Below are 19,730 nucleotides of genomic sequence, written 5' to 3' on the forward strand. Positions count from 1 at the left end.
CCCATGTAGGACTCTTTCCCATTCCTGCTTTAGTCATGTGAAAGAGAATACTTCTTGTTGCATGTTACTTCATCAGCATCTTGCTGAGACGTGTCTCACCCTCACAAGTCCCCAAGTTCATTTATTGGTTAGATTTCATACGCTGCTTTGAATTTTACATTAGTGATTCAGTAAAGGCTTTTTATTCCTACCTTATCAGAGCCCCTTCATGGTTGTAAATCATATAGTGATGTAAAAAAAAAAAAAGAATAATGGAAAAAAGAATTTTGATTCATATAACCTATTTTCCAACAATTATTGAAATGTGACAGGTGATACCTCAATAGCATATACCTCTCCAACCACAACCTAATATCTGTCATTTCCTTTATAACCAAACACCAGTCTTATAAAAACATAGATATAATTCATATACCAGAAGCTATCATTTTAAAGTGTACAGTTGAGTGATTTTTAGTGTATTCATTATTGTGCAGATAATTACCCCTAATTCCAGAATATTTTATCACCCCAAAACAAATCTTTTACCCATTAACAGTCATTTCCTATTCTCCTTCCTACCCAGCCCAAGGCAACCACTTATATTTCTGTTTCTGTGGATTTCCCTATTCTGAATATTTCATATAAGTGAGTTTATATAATATGTGGCTCTTAATGTCTGACTTTTTCCCTTTTATGACTGAATACTATTCTGTTGCATAGATATACCTCATTTCATTTATACATTCATCAATTGATGAAAATTTACATTGTTTCAGCTTGGAGGCTATTATGAATAAGGCTGCATAACCATCCATCTTGATAGAGTTGTCTATATACACTGTCATCTTTTAATTTCCCAGTCATTCCTCCACCTGCTTCATTTGATTTTTGCTCCAACCACTCACCTAAAGACTCTCTCTCCGGTATCACTAGCAATGGCTATGCTAGCAAATCTCTACCACTTTTTAGTATAGCTTGTCCTGACTCACAGCTGCAGTTGACAATGTAGACAGTGTCTCTTCTACCTTTGACATTTGTGACACCACATTTTTATGCTTTTCCTACTCTGAGGACAGCTGTTTCATTTCTGTCTTTGAAAACTGAACTTCTCTTCTTGGCCATTAAAGTACGATTTGTTCAAGACTAGATCCTGGCCACCTTTTCTTTTCGTTCAAAAGTCTCTTCCTAGGCAAAGTGATCTCCACCTGTGCTTTGAACAGTCATCTGTGAACTTTCAACAGTCATCTATGAATCATCTACAAATCTGTGTGTAGAAGTTAAATTTCAGGGTAAGACATCTATGTGTTCACTGGTGTACTGGAGTATTTTAAAGATACCTTAATCTAGTCAAAGCTAAACTCATCTTCTTTAAACAAGAATCGTCTTTTCTTTTTTTTAATTTATTTTCTGAATGGAATGACTTTCCTTATCACCCAGCTTAGGAAACCACAAAATAAAGTATCTTCCTGAAGGTTAATGTTGGAGTGGTTAACAGCTTTGGAGACTGACTGTCTGGGCTTAGTTTCAAGGTCTATACATACTCCCTGTGTGAACTTGGAGATGTCACAACCATCCTGTGCATATTGCCTCCTTAGTAAGACGAGTAATCCTCAGAGTGGTTGAGATGATTACACTAGTTAAAATTGTAGTGAAGACTTTAGAACCATGCCTGACATGAAATCAGAACTTTAAATGTTCACTCTTTTCCCTCTGACTCATCTCCCATTTCTAGTACTTTATTTCCTAAGTAGTTCTCAAATTCCTCAGCTCACCTCTATTTCTACCACCTTGTAACAAACTCCTATTACGACTCAGATTCATTGATGTCGTCTAAACTGGTTACCACACTTTGGCTAAAATCACCTTTTTAAAGCCCACACTACTATATATAAAATAGATAACTAATAAGGACCTACTGTATAGGACAGGGAATTCTACAGAACACTCTGTAATGGCCTGTATGAGTAAAGTGAAGTCGCTCAGTCGTGTCCGACTCTTTGTGACCCCATGGACTATAGCCCACCAGGCTCCTCCATCCATGGAATTTTCTAGGGAAGAGTACTGGGGTGGGTTGCCACTTCCTTCTCCAGGGGATCTTCCCAACCCATGGATCGAACCCGGGTCTCTTGCACTGTGGGCAGATGCTTTACTGTCTGAGCCACCAGGGAATCATCTTTAAAAAAGAAAGTGTGGATACATATGTATAACTGATTCACTTCGCTGTACACCTGAAACTAACAAAGCATTGCCAATCAACTGTACTCCAATAAAAATTTTAATATATGAATTTGAGACTGGAGGGGGGCAAATCCACCCATAACATCTGATTGGTGCCCCACCAACCTCTCCAGGCACAAATATGCTTCATGTTCTCTAAGATTTTCTCCCTGTCACCCATAAATGAGCCTTACTTAAATGGGGCACAATATTCCCACCTTTCTAGAACTCTTTCTGGAAGAGTTTCCAGAAAGAAACTCAGTTGGAAACGTAGTTCCTCAATTGGAAACATTCTTCATTCCATCTTCCCCATCCCCAAGCCATTTTTCCTGACTTATTCCTTTCATCATTCAGACTTGAAGTCAGTGAATTCCCTCATCTCCTAGGCTGGGTCACTTGGATATTGAATTTATCAAAGAATGCAACCTCTAAAGCATTTATATTGATTTTTAATGGTACATAAGTTTTGTGTCTTTTTTCCCCCCAGTCATGCCTATTTCACCCTGAATAGTTTGCTTTACCCTTTGTACTGTAAGTCCTTTTAAACATACAGTGGGAACTGAATCAGTATTTCTTAAATATAAACATAACTATAGTATTGTCATTTTAACAAATCAATATCCATGCTATTTATTACACACAGTCTCTTTTTACTCATTCCCTCTAATAACATTCCATGCACCTTGAAATCCTTTCACTTGACTGCATCTTTTGCTTGAGGAAGGATTTGAGAAAGGACACATTTTTATCAGATGCTCTATTCCCAACACAGAGAAGTTGATTGAAAGATTCTTCTTTGTTACATACTCGTAATATTTAACTGATTATTACATTAAAGGTGATTTCCAAAAATAACAAAGTCAAGCCCTTTGTTTCTATCCCTCAAATCTTAAAACAGATGGTTAATTGCTAGTATGTGTATATTTGTGTATACATTTTGACTTCCTCAGAGACATGTACAATGCAGTCTCTAATAATGCAATTGAATGTGAAATTTGAAACTGAAGTCGAAGCCAAAGTTGGAATCCCATCTCCTATACTACTCCAGCTGTGGAGCAGATTGCCTGTGAACTAAATAGCATTTACCTTGTACCGTTATTGTAAAGATTAAATGAGCTAATACTTTTGTAATTATCATGTGGTAAGCACCAGATAAGTGTTACCTAGTAGAAGAATGAGGAGAGGATTAGTAGGAGTAGTAATATTTATAAAGTAGTGTCTCTTCCCCTAGAATGACGTGTTTTTCCCTTCTGTATCCTCACAAGAAAGAGATCTCTTTCAGTCATCTTTGCATCCTCAGGACTTGGCACAGAGTAGGTACTCAATAAAGAGTTAGTTCTATTATCTAGTTTTTAGTTGTGTATGCTTGTTATACCAGCGGCTGTCTGTACTTTACTGCAGGTCTGGAAAAGACATTACACTTTAATTGGGGTGTTGGTTTGTCATCAAGACAAATCCTTTGAATATATGCCTATTTGAGATAAGTAATGCAGGATGTTAATTAGTACTCCAATACAGTTGATGTATATTTTATAACCTGAGGTACTCCTGCTTTTTAGCATCTATGTGTGAATTAACATTTAGAGATATGAGTAATTGTTTTAATGAGAATTTCACCTCTACACCACTCCACTTTCACTTCATTGTGAATGCAGTTAGGTTTGCCATAGCCTTCTCCCTGTGAACCTGTAGATAAGGCATGGAAAAAATTATTACTTTTCCTATAATCCTTCTGCTGAAATATGATAGGAAAGCACCAATGAATTTAGGATCGTTAATGTTCTCTCTGAACTGGAACTCTTTAAATCATAAAATAGCACATAATATATTTTTATTAAAATGTTGACATTATTTCAAAATGTGTGTTTTAGAGCAAGTTTTATACAAGTTCTTACAACATATGGATATATTCTTCATTTCGTCTTTCAATTAATGTGATGACAAAGACTGTTTATTTCTGCTATGGATGTGTTGTTTTCCTGCCATTAGTTTTCCTGCATGTTGCCTGCAATAATTTATCACACATTCTGAAGTGGTGTTCTACATAAATATTTAAGTTTGTGCAAAAGTAATTGTGGTTTTGCATTGTTGAACTTTGCTATTTGATATCAGAATGCATTCTTAAGTAAATGTTGTTATACATCATTTTTAATGTACATTTCTTGCTTTATGTTATTTTGCTAATGACTTATTACTTGCTGTTTATTTTATATATGTTTTAGACTAGGGAAATGATGTTAGACAAAAAACAAATTAAAACAGTTTTCTTATTCAAGTTCAAAACGGGTCATAAAGCAGCGGAAACAACTCGCAACAGGAACAACACATTTAGCCCAGGAACTGCTAGTAAACGTACAGTGCAGTGATGGTTCAAGAAGTTTTGCAAAGGAGATGAGAGCCGTGAAGATGAGGCACTCAGTAGCCGGCCATCGGAATTTGATGACAAATTGAGATGAATCATCAAAACTGATCCTCTTACAGCTATACAAGAAGTTGCAAAAGAACATCAACATCAACCATTCTACCCTCATTTGGCATTTGAAGCAAATTGGAAAGGTAAAAAAGCTTGATTAGTGGGTGCCTCATGCATTGGAGAAGGAAATGGCAACCCACTCCAGTACTCTTGCCTGGAAAATCCCATGGATGGAGGAGCCTGGTAGGCTGCAGTCCATGGGGTCGCTAAGAGTCGGATTCGACTGAGCATCTTCACTTTCACTTTTCACTTTCATGCACTGGAGAGGGAATGGCAACCCACTCCAGTGTTCTTGCCTGGAGAATCCCAGGGACGGGGGAGCCTGGTGGGCTGCCGTCTATGGGGTCGCACAGAGTCGGACACGACTGAAGCGACTTAGCAGCAGCAGCATGAGCTGACCACAAATCAAAAAAAAAAAAAAATCGTCATTTTGAAGTGTGGTCTTCTCTTATTCTATGTAACACCACCATTTCTCAGTCATATTGTGATGTGCTCTGAAGAGTGGATTTTATATGGCAACTGGCAATAACAGCTCAGTGGTTGGACTCCAAAGCACTTCCCAAAGCCAAACTTGCACCAAAAGAAGGTCATGGTCACTGTTTGGTGGTCTGCTGCCTGTCTGATCCACTACATCTTTCTGAATTCTGGTGAGACCATTACATCTGAGAAGTATGCTCAGCAGATTGATGAGATACACCTAAAACTGCAGTGCCTGCAGCCGCCATTGGTCAACAGAAAGGGCCCAGTTCTTCTGCATGGCAACGCTCAACCACATGTCACACAACCAATGCTTCAAAAGTTGAATGCCTTGGGCTACAAAGTTTTGCCTCATCCACTATATGCCTGACCTCTCATCAAACAACTACCACTTCTTCAAGCCTCTCGACAACTTTTTTTGCAAGGAAACCGCTTCCACAACCAGCAGGAGGCAGAAAATGCTTTCCCAAAGTTCATCAAATCCTGAAGCACCGATTCTTACGCTAGAGGAATAAACAGTAAAAAAAAAAAAAAAAAAATTCTCACTGGCAAAAGAAATGTGTTGATTGTAATGATTCCTATTTTGATTAATAAAGATGTGATTAGCCTAGTTATAATGATTTAAGTTTCAGGGTCCAAAACTGCAATTACTTCATCACCAACTTAATAGTTTCCTTTAAGTTTTTCCTTCAATATACCTCTGATGATGTTTACCTACATATCAGAATTTTTCTTTTGGAAACTTAGCATGACTACATTTTAGTTTCTTTAGAATGAAAGAATATTAACAGATAGATTTAAAGAATAAATTTTTTAGAGTTTCTCTCCTCAAAAATTGGAGCTCTTTAGGGCTCATAATGGCATCTTTGTCTTGATGTAGCAGCCAAGGCAGAGCAGAACATAAAACCAACACTAAGGTCATTATCTGATCTGGATGGATGAACTATCTCTCTGACTGAAGATCAGAAACTAAACAAGATTTCTCAAGGCACCCACAAGTTCTGTGACTGTGTGACTTTTTGGCTATTGAGCATAACAGGACACAAGAGGACCATGTTGTTAGAAATCATATAGAAGGAAAAATTAGCTTACATAAAAGGCAAAAGCAGTATTTGGATCTGAAGTTCGATAGTTAGTGGTGATGGCTAAGGGTATCTTGTGAATAGCATCACCCCATCTTTGCTAAGGTAATCCTAGACATTTTCCTCTCTGTATTTCTATCATAAATTAGTGCTGCTATTAACACACTTACTATGTTACATTATTGCCACGTTTTTACATGAGTTTATTGTAGGTAATCATTCTTTATCTGTTCTATGCAGGACCTAGCAGAGTATCTGGTACCATGCATATCAATACTCATTAGATTAGTGAGCTAACAAATTAAGTGTCTTACCACATCAATAACAAACAATAAGCGCAGAACAATCATTTTGTTCAAAACATTTGATGTCTTAACATTAACTGATTTTTGTAGTCTATTGTAAGTTCCAAGAGGTCAAGGGCTATATTAAACCACATCTTTGAAATTAACTCTGTACTTGAACAGAGCAGGCACTCAAAACTACTTTTTGAAAGAAGCAAACTAATTCTTACAATAATAGCTTTCATTTATACAGCACCTACTATGTGCCACCCAATGTTCTAGGCACTCCATTATTTTTATTTGTTTGTTTGTTTGTTTGTTTTTAACATATGCCTTTAAGTAATACACAATATGGATTCTACATGATATTGATCAGCTGTGCTTTCACAGAAGCTATGATTCATTCATAAAATGGAGAAAAAAGGACTGATCTCCTAGGATGTTTTGTGATGATTAAGTGAGGCAATGCTTGCAGCATACGTGACCTAGACTGGCAGAGCAGATTTGCTTAAGATATTTTAGCTATTATGACTATTATTGCTACAACTATCATCTCTTCCAACAGTGGATAAGTTAGGCTGTAAATTTAGAGGGCTTAAATAGAGAAATCTAATGAAGTCTGTGCAATCAGCAAGATGATAGGTGTACATTTTGGCCCCTCATTTCCACACCTTCTACTTCATAACGAAGCACCATTTTCCAAGATTTCCTGTTAAATGGCACTTACCTAGCTCTTGGTATATGTATATACTGCAGATCTGAGTAGACTGAAAACAGCAAAAATGGTAATAGGTAACACTTCTTTTTAAAAATATTTATTTATTAATTTGGCTGTGCTGGGTCTTAGTTGTAGCATGCAGGAACTTTAGGTGCAACATGTGGGATCCAGTTCCACAGCCAGGGTTTAAACCTGGATGCCCTGCATTGGGAACGTGGAGTCTTAATAGCTTAATAGCTTAATAGTCTTAAAAGCTAACTTAATAGCTTAATAGTGTTAGCTTTAGTGATTCTCTCTGCCTGGGACAGTATCTTCTGTCCACACCCTTCACTCTCTGTCTGCCCTCCCCTTAATTAGTTTCATGCTACCAGACATTCTATATATTTAAGTGGTGAATTCCTTTATTCTCTGCTTCCTCCTCACCCCTTGTAGACTATAAAATCTGAGGACAGGAGATCATTTGATTTCCTCACTTAATGTATTCTCAGCATCAGCCCTTAGTGTAGAGTATCTTTTAAATGAACAACAGAATATGAGTATTCTTCATACTCATCACAAATGATCAGTTCATTCATTCATCATAGCTGTTGAAAAATGTTTAAAACAGTAAACTTTCACAACCTTCTCAAAGGATTATATCAATGCAGTTCAGTTCAGTTCAGTTGCTCAGTCATGTCTAACTCTTTGCAACCCCATGGACTGCAACACGCCAGGCCTCCCTGTCCATCACCAACTCCCAGAGTTTACTCAAACTCATGTCCATTGAGTCAGTGATGCCATCCAACCATCTCATCCTCTGTCGTCCCCTTCTCCTCCCACCTTCAATCTTTCCCAGCATCAGGGTCTTTTCCAATGAGTCAGTTCTTTGCATCAAGTGGCCAAAGTATTGAAGTTTCAGCTTCAGCATCAGTCCTTCCAATGAATATTCAGGACTGATTTCCTTTAGGATGGACTGGCTGGATCTCCTTGCTGTCCAAAGGACTCTCAAGAGTCTTCTCCAACACCACAGTTCCAAAGCATCAATTCTTCAGCACTCAGCTTACTTTATAGTCCAACTCTCACATCCATACATGACTAATGGAAAAACCATAGCTTTGACTAGGTGGGCCTTTTTTGGCAAGTAATGTCCCTGCTTTTTAATATGCTGACTAGGTTGATCATAACTTTCCTTCCAAGGAGTAAGGGTCTTTTAATTTCATGGCTGCAATCACCATCTGCTGTGATTTTGGAGTCCTTCCCCCCCAAAAAAATAGTCTGTCACTATTTCCACTGTTTCCCCATCTATTTGCCATGAAGTGATGGGACCAGACGCCATGATCTTAGTTTTCTGAATGTTGAGCTTTAAGCCAACTTTTTCACTCTCCTCTTTCACTTTCATCAAGAGGCTCTTAGTTCTTCTTCACTTTCTGCCATAAGGGTGGGTTCATCTGCATATCTGAGGTTATTGATATTTCTCCTGGCAATCTTGATTCCAGCTTGTGTTTCTTCCAGCCCAGCGTTTCTCATGATGTAGTCTGCATATAAGTTAAATAAGCAGGGTGACAATGTACAGCCTTGACGTACTCCTTTTCCTATTTGGAACCAGTCTGTTGTTCCATGTTCAGTTCTAACTGTTGCTTCCTGACCTGCATACAGATTTCTCAAGAGGCAGGTCAGGTGGTCTGGTATTCCCATCTCTTTCAGAGTTTTCCACAGTTGTGATCCACACAGTCAAAGGCTTTGACATTTGACTAGAAGTAGATGTTTTTCTGGAACTCTCTTGCTTTTTTGATGATCCAGCGGATGTTGGCAATTTGATCTCTGATTCCTCTGCCTTTTCTAAATCCAGCTTGAACATCTGGAAGTTCATGGTTCATGTACTGTTGAAGCCTGGCTTGGAGAATTTTGAGCATTATTTTGCTAGCGTGTGAGATGAGTGCAATTGTGCCATAGTTTGAGCATTCTTTCTCATATCCTTTCTTTGGGATTAGAGTGACAACTGACCTTTTCCAGTCCTGTGACCACTGCTGAGTTTTCTAGACTTGCTGGCATATTGAGTGCAGCACTTTCACAGCATCATCTTTCAGAATTTGAAATAGCTCAACTGGAATTCCATCATCTCCACTAGCTTTGTTCGTAGTGATGCTTCCTGAGGCCCACTTGACTTCACATTCCAGGATGTCTAGCTCTAGGTGTGTGATCAGACTATTGTGATTATCTGAGTTGTGAAGATCTGTTTTGTATAGTTCTTCTGTGTATTCTTGCCACCTCTTCTTAATATCTTCTGCTTCTGTGAGGTCCATACCATTTCTGTCCCAGGCACAGGGATTATATGGCTTATGACAATTTAAAATGCATATAAACTTTGATTTGATTTTTTCCAATTTCAAATCCAAAGGAAAAAAGCATAGAGAGTGGAAGATTAATGCACAATTTTAGTCATTCCAGCATTGTATTCAATGGATAAAATTGTCAACAATCTAGATTATGTTTAAAGAGTTAATGTTCATTTATTCTACAGAATATTGTATATCAGTATTGGAAAGAATGGAGTAGGTCTCTGTATTTTTTAAAATTCCCATTCATAGGGGAAAGATAAACTGAATCCTAGATAGCATATTGAAAAGCAGAGACATTACTTTTCCAACAAAGGTTCGTCTAGTCAAGGCTATAGTTTTTCCTGTGGTCATGTATGGATGTGAGAGTTGGACTGTTAACAAGGCTGAGCGCTGAAGAATTGATGCTTTTGAACTGTGGTGTTGGAGAAGACTCTTGAGAGTCCCTTGGACTGCAAGGAGATCCAACCAGTCCATTCTGAAGGAGATCAGCCCTGGGATTTCTTTGGAAGGAATGATGCTAAAGCTGAAACTCCAGTACTTTGGCCACCTCATGCGAAGAGTTGACTCATTGGAAAAGACTCTGATGCTGGGAGGGATTGGGGGCAGGAGGAGAAGGGGACGACAGAGGATGAGATGGCTGGATGGCATCACTGACTTGATGGACATGAGTCTGGGTGAACTCCAGGAGTTGGTGATGGATGGGGAGGCCTGGTGTGCTGCGATTCACGGGGTCGCAGAGAGTCAGACACGACTGAGCGACTGAACTGAACTGAACTGAAACTGAATCCATCCCTCCTTTTTTAAATTGGGGTATAGTTGCTTTACAGTGTTGTACAACCAAGTGAATTATCTATAATTCGTACATACATATCCCCTCCCACTTGAGCCTGCCTCCCACCCCACCCTCATCCCACCCATCTAAGTCAACGTAGAACACCAAGCTGAGCTTCCTGCACTAAACAGCAAGATTCTTACAATGGTTTGTTGTTGTTGTTAAAAATATAAGCTGAAAAAATATTGTGTATAGAATAATTCCTTCCCCTATAGGCTCATATTATTCTCTCTTCCCTGTTTTCACTTTTGCCGTATTATTTTCCTCACATCTAGTTTCAGGTGCTCGTGGGTGACCACTGTTGTCCATTCATCCCACTAGTCACAACTCCATTGCTCTTTCAGTTCATAAAGTAGTTTTATTTTCTGTTCTATAGGTTCTATTTGACCCACCTCTTCCATCCCTCTTGTTTGGCTTCAAGCCAGCCACTTGGCAGAAGCCAATCTCTCTTTGCCCTCCCACTCTTCCCTGGTCACTAACAAATATTCAGGGACCTTTTCTTGTCCAGATCCAGTGGCTGCATTCTTTCTAACCTGGAAGGTCCATTTAGTACTGTGGGCCCCAATATTTACTTTTTGGGGAGTAATAAATTAGTTTGCTGGACTGATGGTTTATTGACTATATGTATCTGTGTATGCCTATGCATATATATATATATGTGTATATATGTATGTATATATGTATACATATGTATGTATATATGTATATACATATATGTGTATATATACATATATATATACATATACATGTATGCTGCTGCTGCTAAGTCGCTTCAGTCGTGTCCGACTCTGTGCGACCTCATAGAGAGCAGCCCACCAGGCTCCCCCGTCCGTGGGATTCTCCAGGCAAGAACACTGGAGTGGGTTGCCATTTCCTCCTCCAGTGCATGAAAGTGAAAAGTGAAAATGAAGATGCTCCGTCGTGTCCGACTCTTCGCGACCCCATGGACTGCAGCCCACCAGGCTCCTCCATCCATGGGATTTTTGAGGCAAGAGTACTGGAGTGGGGTGCCATTACCTTCTAGAGTTACACTATTACAATCATTGATAATATATTGAACTATACATTTGATCAGCTGCTTCAATTCTAGTCATCATTTGCGTTGAAGGCTTAGTCATATACTTGTAATACAAGAAATAATAATCTTGTGTAACAAGCAAAATACAAATGGTATAGTTAATAACATTAGTGGAATTAAAAGTAAATATTTTAGTCATGAGCCTCCCACACCAGTTTTTTTTTAAAGATTGTCAAGACTAGGGAATGGGTCACTTAGAGCAGAAATCTTATTTTTCATGTGGTTCAAATGTGTGTGTGTGTATATATATATATGAATATATGTGCACAAATATAGTATATTATAATATATGGTATGTATATTACAAATAAAATCTCTGGGTCTGAAATATCATTTATTACCAAAGAAATGTGTCAGTCTAGCCTGACGTACTCCTTTTAATATTCTTCTATGTCTGTTCTCTTCATTAAAGGAATAAAATTATTTGAAAAGAAAGGTTAAATTTATCTCTTTATATCACTTAATGTAATATTTGTGTTGGCACTTTTGCCTTTGATGGAGATAATTTCTAATATGCATAATTAAAATTTCAGCCTTTGCAGAACTATTTATTTTGGGGGAGGGGGTAAAATGTTTTAATAAAGGTAACCCCTATTTTGTGTGTGTAATAGTAAACATAAATAAGTAAATTACAAAAAATAAGTTAAGTCTTATCATTTTACCACAATACCAATGAATAGTTTGATATATATTGTTTTCCTTTATTCCTTCTATCCTCTAGTGGAATTTCAGTATTTTACTACTTGATGTTTTTTAACAGTACATAATAGCTACTGTAACAAACATAAGAGTTTGCTATTAAATATACTTCCATACTATCATTTTATGACTAAACAAAAACACCATCTTTATCTTAATGTTTTTACTTGTTCCAGTAGATTTCTTAGTTATATTTTCTTTATTGCAAAAGTAAATATTAATAACATCAGTCCTCCAAACAAATTATACTTAGTGATTCTATTTTATACATGATCTACTTTGAGATTTTGTTGATGCTGTATTTTTAGGTATTTGATGATATATAACACAGTATTCAGGAATCAGCCAATCATGTGACTTTCTTTTTTTACATTCTCTGCTTCTTTTGGCTAAAGTAAATACATCTTTAGCAACTAGATAAAATGATAGTCATTTGTCAGTTAATGCTGACCTTTGAAGTTTAGTATAGAAATTCTTTTGACAAATGGGATGTATATGCCAAAGCTTTTGCATTAGTTGCATCAGCATGATAAATTTAGTCAGTACACTTCTTTCAAAAATAACTCTTATAGGCCAACTAACCTTCAATCATTTCAGAAAAGCAGTAACATATTATAGTCCAAGGTACTAGCAATCCAAGCATCCATCCCTTATTCCAGTAACTGAGAGAGTGCGTCAAGAACTTCGGCAGCCACCCACATTTGAAGATCAAAGCCATAAGACATTCTAAGCTCAGAGAGCCAATAACAGTTGCCTGCTTAGCTCAAATAGAGGTGTCAGTCTGAAGAATCTGCTGTAGGCCCTATCAGTTCTGTGCAACCAGATTCCGGGAGGAAGACTGTGAGAGATTTGGGGGACTTTGGGTAGATGTGATGGTGATAAAGAGAGGCCATTCCATTTTCATCCCACTTTTCATGTGAGAAACTAAGCAGTGCTTTCTGAGCAGAGCAGTTAATTGGCTGGCTTGTTCCTGCTTCCTTGAAGTCAGCCATCATTTAAGAAGGGCTGTGTCCCTAATATGAGAAGCTCCAGCTACATGGTGAGTTCCTGGAAGAAGAGACATCATGGGGACAGAGACAGGCCAAGAAGCACCTAGGCCACAGACTTGTATGTAAAGTGGGCACCTTAGAGGGAATCCTTCTGGTGAGCTGCTCTAGCTAATACCACAGATAAGAGATGAATCACCCAGCAGAGAGCTTCCTAGATTCCAAACCCACAAAATTGTGAGCAAAATAAAATGAGTTGTTTTATGTCAGTAAATCTTGGATTACGTTTTCACATGAAAATGGATAGCTGAATTAAAACATACTTGTGAATCATTCTATCATGTCATCTAATATTGTCAGGCAGATTTTTCTCATAAAAGCCTTGAGCTTCTGGGACACAGAGCTTCTGGGACACAAGAGAAGGAGGAGGAACGGGTAGATATGTTTACCTGTATAGACTTCTTTTACAAAAAGTTAAACAGGAACTTGTCTAATATTTATATTTTTTAAATTTTTAAAAAAATTTTCCCTGTTATGAAAATAACATGATCAATATGGAAAACTTAGAAATAAACATGAACAAAAACTGAAATGAAAATTAGTTTTAAATTGCTACCTGTGTTTTCCATTCATTATTTACCACTGTTAATGTGGATTAAACCTTTAAGGCATTTTTTTTTTCAATATAGGTGACTATATCTGATTATACCTATGTGTTTAGCAGGGGCAATATCACATAACAGTTGAAGACCAAGGCTTTGGAACCAAATTGTTCAAACCCCAGTATCTTCTCCTCTACTATACCTTATTGGCTTTGTGACCTTGGCCAAATTTCTTAACGTCTCTGTGCCCTATTACATATTATACATATAGGTATGATACTAGTATCTACCAGTCACAGAGCTACCTCAATTATGAGGATGTTTCACCATTTAGATTTATACTTTCTAAAGAACTTGGAATATGCCTGGCATGTAGCATGTACAAAATTAGCATTTGAGAGTATAATAGTTACATTTGAAAAGAAAAACCAAATCATAGAATATATAGCATTTTGAAACATCCTTACTTCACTTAATAATATAGAATAAGTATTATTCACTAATAAATACATATTTTGTGGCATCAATTTTTAAAAGCTGTGTAAAATTTTATTATATAGACATAATTTAGTTCCCTATATTCAGACATTTATATCATTCCACTTTTGCTTAAAGTACATTTTAACTTTTATTATGTGAGTTTTTAAACAAAGGTAGGTCAACTTGTATAGTGAACCCTCATGTACCCATTCAGTTCAGTTCAGTTCAGTCGCTCAGTCTTGTCCGACTCTTTGTAACCCCATGAATCGCAGCACGCCAGGCCTCCCTGTCCATCACCAACTCCCAGAGTTTACCCAGACTCATGTCCATCGAGTCAGTGATGCCATCCAGACATCTCATCCTCTGTCATCTCCTTCTCCTCCTGCCCCCAATCCCTCCCAGCATCAGGGTCTCACATGAGGTGGCCAAAGTATTGGAGTTTCAGCTTCAGCATCAGTCCTTCCAGTGAACACCCAGAACTGATCTCTTACCCAGATACAATAATTAGCAACACATGGACATCCTTATAGTTCACTTTAAATACTCATTTTAAATCATCAACTCTGATAAAACTAAAATGATAGCTGTGTCCTAAGTATAGGAGCCTCCATATCTTAAGGAAATGCTATTAATTATTTGTGTTTACATTAGAAAGACACACTTAAGAGCCTCAAGATACTAGCTTTTATCTGATTCCAAACATAAAATGGTCAGTTCCCCTTATTCAGCTCCAGTGCACAGCCTTCATTATATCTTGTTTCCTCTGATATATCGAAGAAGAAAATGGAATAATTTAAAAGATGCCAGTGGGATAAAACACTATATTCCTAAATTTAGTGACATTTTCAGAGCTATTTTAACCAGTGTAATTGAAATCCTCTTGTTCTCCACTGACATATTTTAGAAGTTCATATGTTTAGAGTCTGAAATTTCATTCCAAAAATGATAGAAAGCCTCTTGAACTCAGTGGAGAGTTACTGAGCTGAATTATGATGGGCAAAGGCTTCAGTGAGCTTAGGGAAGCCTATATGCTCTTCCACATGGATTAATTTCACAATCTCTCCTAGACAGTATGGTGTGTAGGTAGCTAGTGTGAAAAATATCATGTCATCGACTTCCATGTGCTACCACATTACAGTTGAAGCCGTAAATTCTGAGATGCTATTTTCCAGGCAAATATGTTTCTTTGGAATTATAGTGGTATGTTCAGTAGCACACAGAAAGAAGTTAAAATTATGGGAGGGAAATAAGTTCCCCTAGTCATACTACAACTGTGAAGCTGTAATAAACGGTTATTAATGTAGAAATAGCTGGTATTTGTTTTTATAACACATAATATAAACATTTAATATTGTTGTGAGCATTACATGAAACCATTTACTAAAAATATTTTTTGAGCACCTATATTGTGATAGGCACTGTTCTAGCTGAGGATAAAAGAGGGACATCTCATTCCTCCAGAATCTTGCTTTCCATAGAGAAAGACAGATACACGATAAATAGGTGAACAAATAATCATATCAGTAAATCTACTTTCTACCCTAAAACACATTAAAAATTAACTTTTGCAGATCCCCAATGGTTCTTGTGATCAGTGAATGCTTTTACCAACTGCCACTAGAACCCTCCAGCATCGTGCAGTGTCTCTCTGATTCTGTTTCATCATCTAAAAATACATAAACAGAAAAACAATAGCTTTTTGTCAAAGAGACCCATTTCTCTCTTATGCCATCCAGAGTACTGAATCAAGAGCTGCTTGACTGGGAAGAGGGGGGTATGAAGAAGCTGGAAAATCAACACATAAGATCTTGGAAGGCATTAAAAGCATGAAGTTCCTACTAACTGTGTGGAAGATGACATCAAGATTACCTATGAACTACCAGGGACACCTTGCCCATAAATCCGCTCTGCTGGCTCGTGTATAACACATAATTCTGTATGCCTCACTCACATACATACCCCATCCTTTGGTCAGTTCTGGATGCACAGCCAGATGAAAAGCAGCAAGAACAAGGTTTAACAGACACTTAATGAGCATGCACAGAAAGCAGGGCCAAATGAGCCAGGGAGAAACAACAGGTTTGAAATTTACCACCATCTTTGGGAAAACAAAAAGAAGACCTGGCCTGCTGTGTTACAGGATCAGGAGAAGGCATATAAGATGAAGAATTCTGTCACAAGAGGGAGTAAGTAGCATGGAGCATATATATCCATTGGTGGTCTGAGAAAGCCTCAGAATCAGTAGGAGGGATGATGGGAAGATAGCAATGGAAAACTTCAAGTAAATGAAAAATCAAGGCAACATGACACCACCAAATGATCACAATAATCTTCTAGTACGTGTTCCCCAAGATATGGAGATCTAGGATTTACCTGGTAAAGAATTCAAAGGAAGATTTTAAGGAAACTTGGTGAGCTACAATAAAACACAGAAGGATAATTTAGCAAAATTAGGAGAACAATACATGAACAAAATGGGAACTTTAACAAAAACATAAAAATAATTTTAAAAGAACCAAACAGAAATGCTGACAGATAAATGACTGAAATTTAAAACATAATAATGAGCATCATAAGCAGAATGGATCAAGCAGAAGAAACAATCTACAAGTTAAAGACAGAAACTTTCAAATTATCCAGTCAGAGGAGAACTAGGAAAAAAGAATGAAAATGAGTGAAAGGAATCTACCTGATCTATTAGAATATGATCAAAAGAAACAATTTATATAGTATTGAAGTTCCAAGAGAAGAGAGGGAGAAGGGGGACACAAAACCTATGTAAAGGAGTGATGGATGGAGAACTTCCCAAATCTGGAGAGAGATTTAAATATCTAAGTTCATGAAGCTCATAGGTCACCAGACAGGTTCAACTTGAAGATATCTTCTCCAACACACTATAATAATAAACTGTCAAAAATCAAAGACAAAGAGAGAATCTTTTTTTTTAACCATTTATCATTTATTTATTATTATTATTTTTACTTTACAATATTGTATTGTTTTTGCCATACATCAACATGAATCCACCACGGGTGTACACATGTTCCACAACCTGAACCCCCCTCCCACCTCTTCCCCATACCTTCCCTCTGGGTCGTCCCAGTGCACCAGCCCCAAACATCCTGTATCCTGCATCGAACCTGGACTGGCAATTCGTTTCTTATATGATATTATACGTGATTCAATGCCATTCTCCCAAATCATCCCACCCTCTCCCGCTCCCACAGAGTCCAAAAGACTGTTCTATACATCTGTGTCTCTTTTGCTCTCTCGCATACAGAGTTATCGTTACCGCCTTTCTAAATTCCATATATATGCGTTCATATACTGTATTGGTGTTTTTCTTTCTGGCTTACTTCACTCTGTATAATAGGCTCCAGTTTCATCCACCTCATTATAATTGATTTAAATGTATTCTTTTTAATCACTGAGTAATACTCCATTGTGTATATGTACCACTGCTTTCTTATCCATTCATCTGCTGATGGACATCTAGGTTGCTTCCATGTCCTGGCTATTGTAAACAGTTCTGCAGTGAACATTGGGGTACACGTGTCTCTTTCAATTCTGGTTTCCTCGGTGTGTATGCCCAGCAGTGGGATTGCTGGGTCATATGGCAGTTCTATTTCCAGTTTTTTAAGAAATCCCCACACTTTTCTCCATAGTGGCTGTACTAGTTTGCATTCCCACCAACAGTGTAAGAAGGTTCCCTTTTCTCCACACCCTCTCCAGCATTTATTGCTTGTAGACTTTTGGATCACAGCCATTCTGACTGGCGTGAAATGGTACCTCATTGTGGTTTTGATTTGCATTTCTCTGATAATGAATGATGTTGAGCATCTTTTCATGTGTTTGTTAGCCATCTGTATGTCTTCTTTGGAGAAATGTCTATTTAGTTCTTTGGCCCATTTTTTGATTGGGTTGTTTATTTTTCTGGAATTGAGCTGCAGGAGTTAAAGCAGCAAAAGAGCTTGTAACTTACATGGGAACCTCCGTGAGACGATCAGTGGATTTCTCATTAGAAACCATCCAGGCCAGGAGAGATTGGGATGATATATTCAAAGTGCTGAAGAAAAAATAAAAATGCCAACCAAGAATATTCTTTTGAGCAATGTTATCCTTCAGAAATTAAGGAGATAAAAACTTTCCCAAACAAGAAAAGAGCTAAGAGGCTCCTTTACCACCACACTTGCCTCAAAAGAAATGCCAAAAGGGGGTTTTCAAGCTGTTTACTGCAGCATTATTCATAGTAGTCAAGATGTTATTAGTGGATAAGTAAGATGTGGGGTATGTGTATGTGTGTGTGCATGAAATTATTATTCCGTGAGAAAGAAGGAAATTCTGTCATTTTCAACAACAGAGATCTGAGAGCATTATGCTAAGTAAAGTAAGTCAGACAGAGAAAGACAAGTACTGTCTGATATCACTTTTGTGTAGAATTTTAAAAAACATAACTTGTAGAAACAGAATAGAATGGTGGTCTCTGGGGCTGGAGAGTGGAGGCAATTGAGAGATGCTGATCAAAGGGCACAAACATAAAGTGCGTACATTCTGGGGATCTGATGTACAGTATGATGATTGTAGTTTGCAATACTATATTATATATGGGGAAGTTGCTAAAAGGGTAGATTGTAAATATTCTCATCACACATGCAATATCAATTAAGTGAGGTGATGGAAATGTTCACTAACCTTATTGTAATCATTTTGTAATATAAGTACGTAAAATCAACATGTTGTATGCCTTAAGCTTACACAATCTGATATGCTAATTATATCTCTGTAAAGCTAGAAAAAAAGAAGAGCAAAGGATATCCTGTGTAACTTAGAAAAAGGAGCTTCTTTTCCTGGGAAGATGAATTTCATTGAGTGAGATATGACTGGATTTCCACTCCCATCACCCTTTGGCTAGATCTCTTGTGCAGAGCATGGCTTACCCACCTGATACTGAATGTGGTCTAGTCCATTTCATCTATCTAGTATCTTCTTTCTCTAATGGCATTTTACCCATTGTTCTCTAGCTTCTCTTTTTAAAACTGTTTATTTTTTCTTTCATATATAGTATTCCCAAGGGTTTCCTGGTTTATTTTCAAGGATGTATAGATAGAATCCAAGTCCTTAACTAGGTCTACATCTGTATTGCACAATTCAGTAGAGAAAGACACCACTGAATCACATAGCCCAACTCCATACCAGAGCATATGCTTTACTGATATAGGTACACATAGAAACAATGGCATCCAAAGCAGAATTAAGTTCTTACCAGTTTGCTTGGACAACTCTAACATGCTAACCAATGGAAAAAAGGGTTCTGAGAAATCTAAACTTAACAAAAATTTTAAAAATTTATTATTTTACCATTAACCCGTCTTTTAGTGCTCTTCTAAAATTACAAATATGGTGTTTATTTTATATTGACCCAGTGTACCAGTACTACAATCATTTTATCTTCTTTAAAGAGTAATTTACAAAAAAAATGTATAATTTTAATTTTCAATTCTC

General features: G+C 37.4%; 1 protein-coding gene across 1 annotated transcript in view; it reads left to right on the forward strand.

Moving 5' to 3' along the window:
* IL1RAPL1 (interleukin 1 receptor accessory protein like 1) overlaps positions 1-19,730 on the forward strand; it is a 1,448,054-nt gene that overhangs the window by 935,889 nt on the left and 492,435 nt on the right. The gene's annotated exons all lie outside the window — the stretch shown is intronic.

This window comes from Bos indicus x Bos taurus, chromosome X, assembly GCF_003369695.1.
Source record: "Bos indicus x Bos taurus breed Angus x Brahman F1 hybrid chromosome X, Bos_hybrid_MaternalHap_v2.0, whole genome shotgun sequence".
Classification (NCBI taxonomy): domain Eukaryota; kingdom Metazoa; phylum Chordata; class Mammalia; order Artiodactyla; family Bovidae; genus Bos; species Bos indicus x Bos taurus.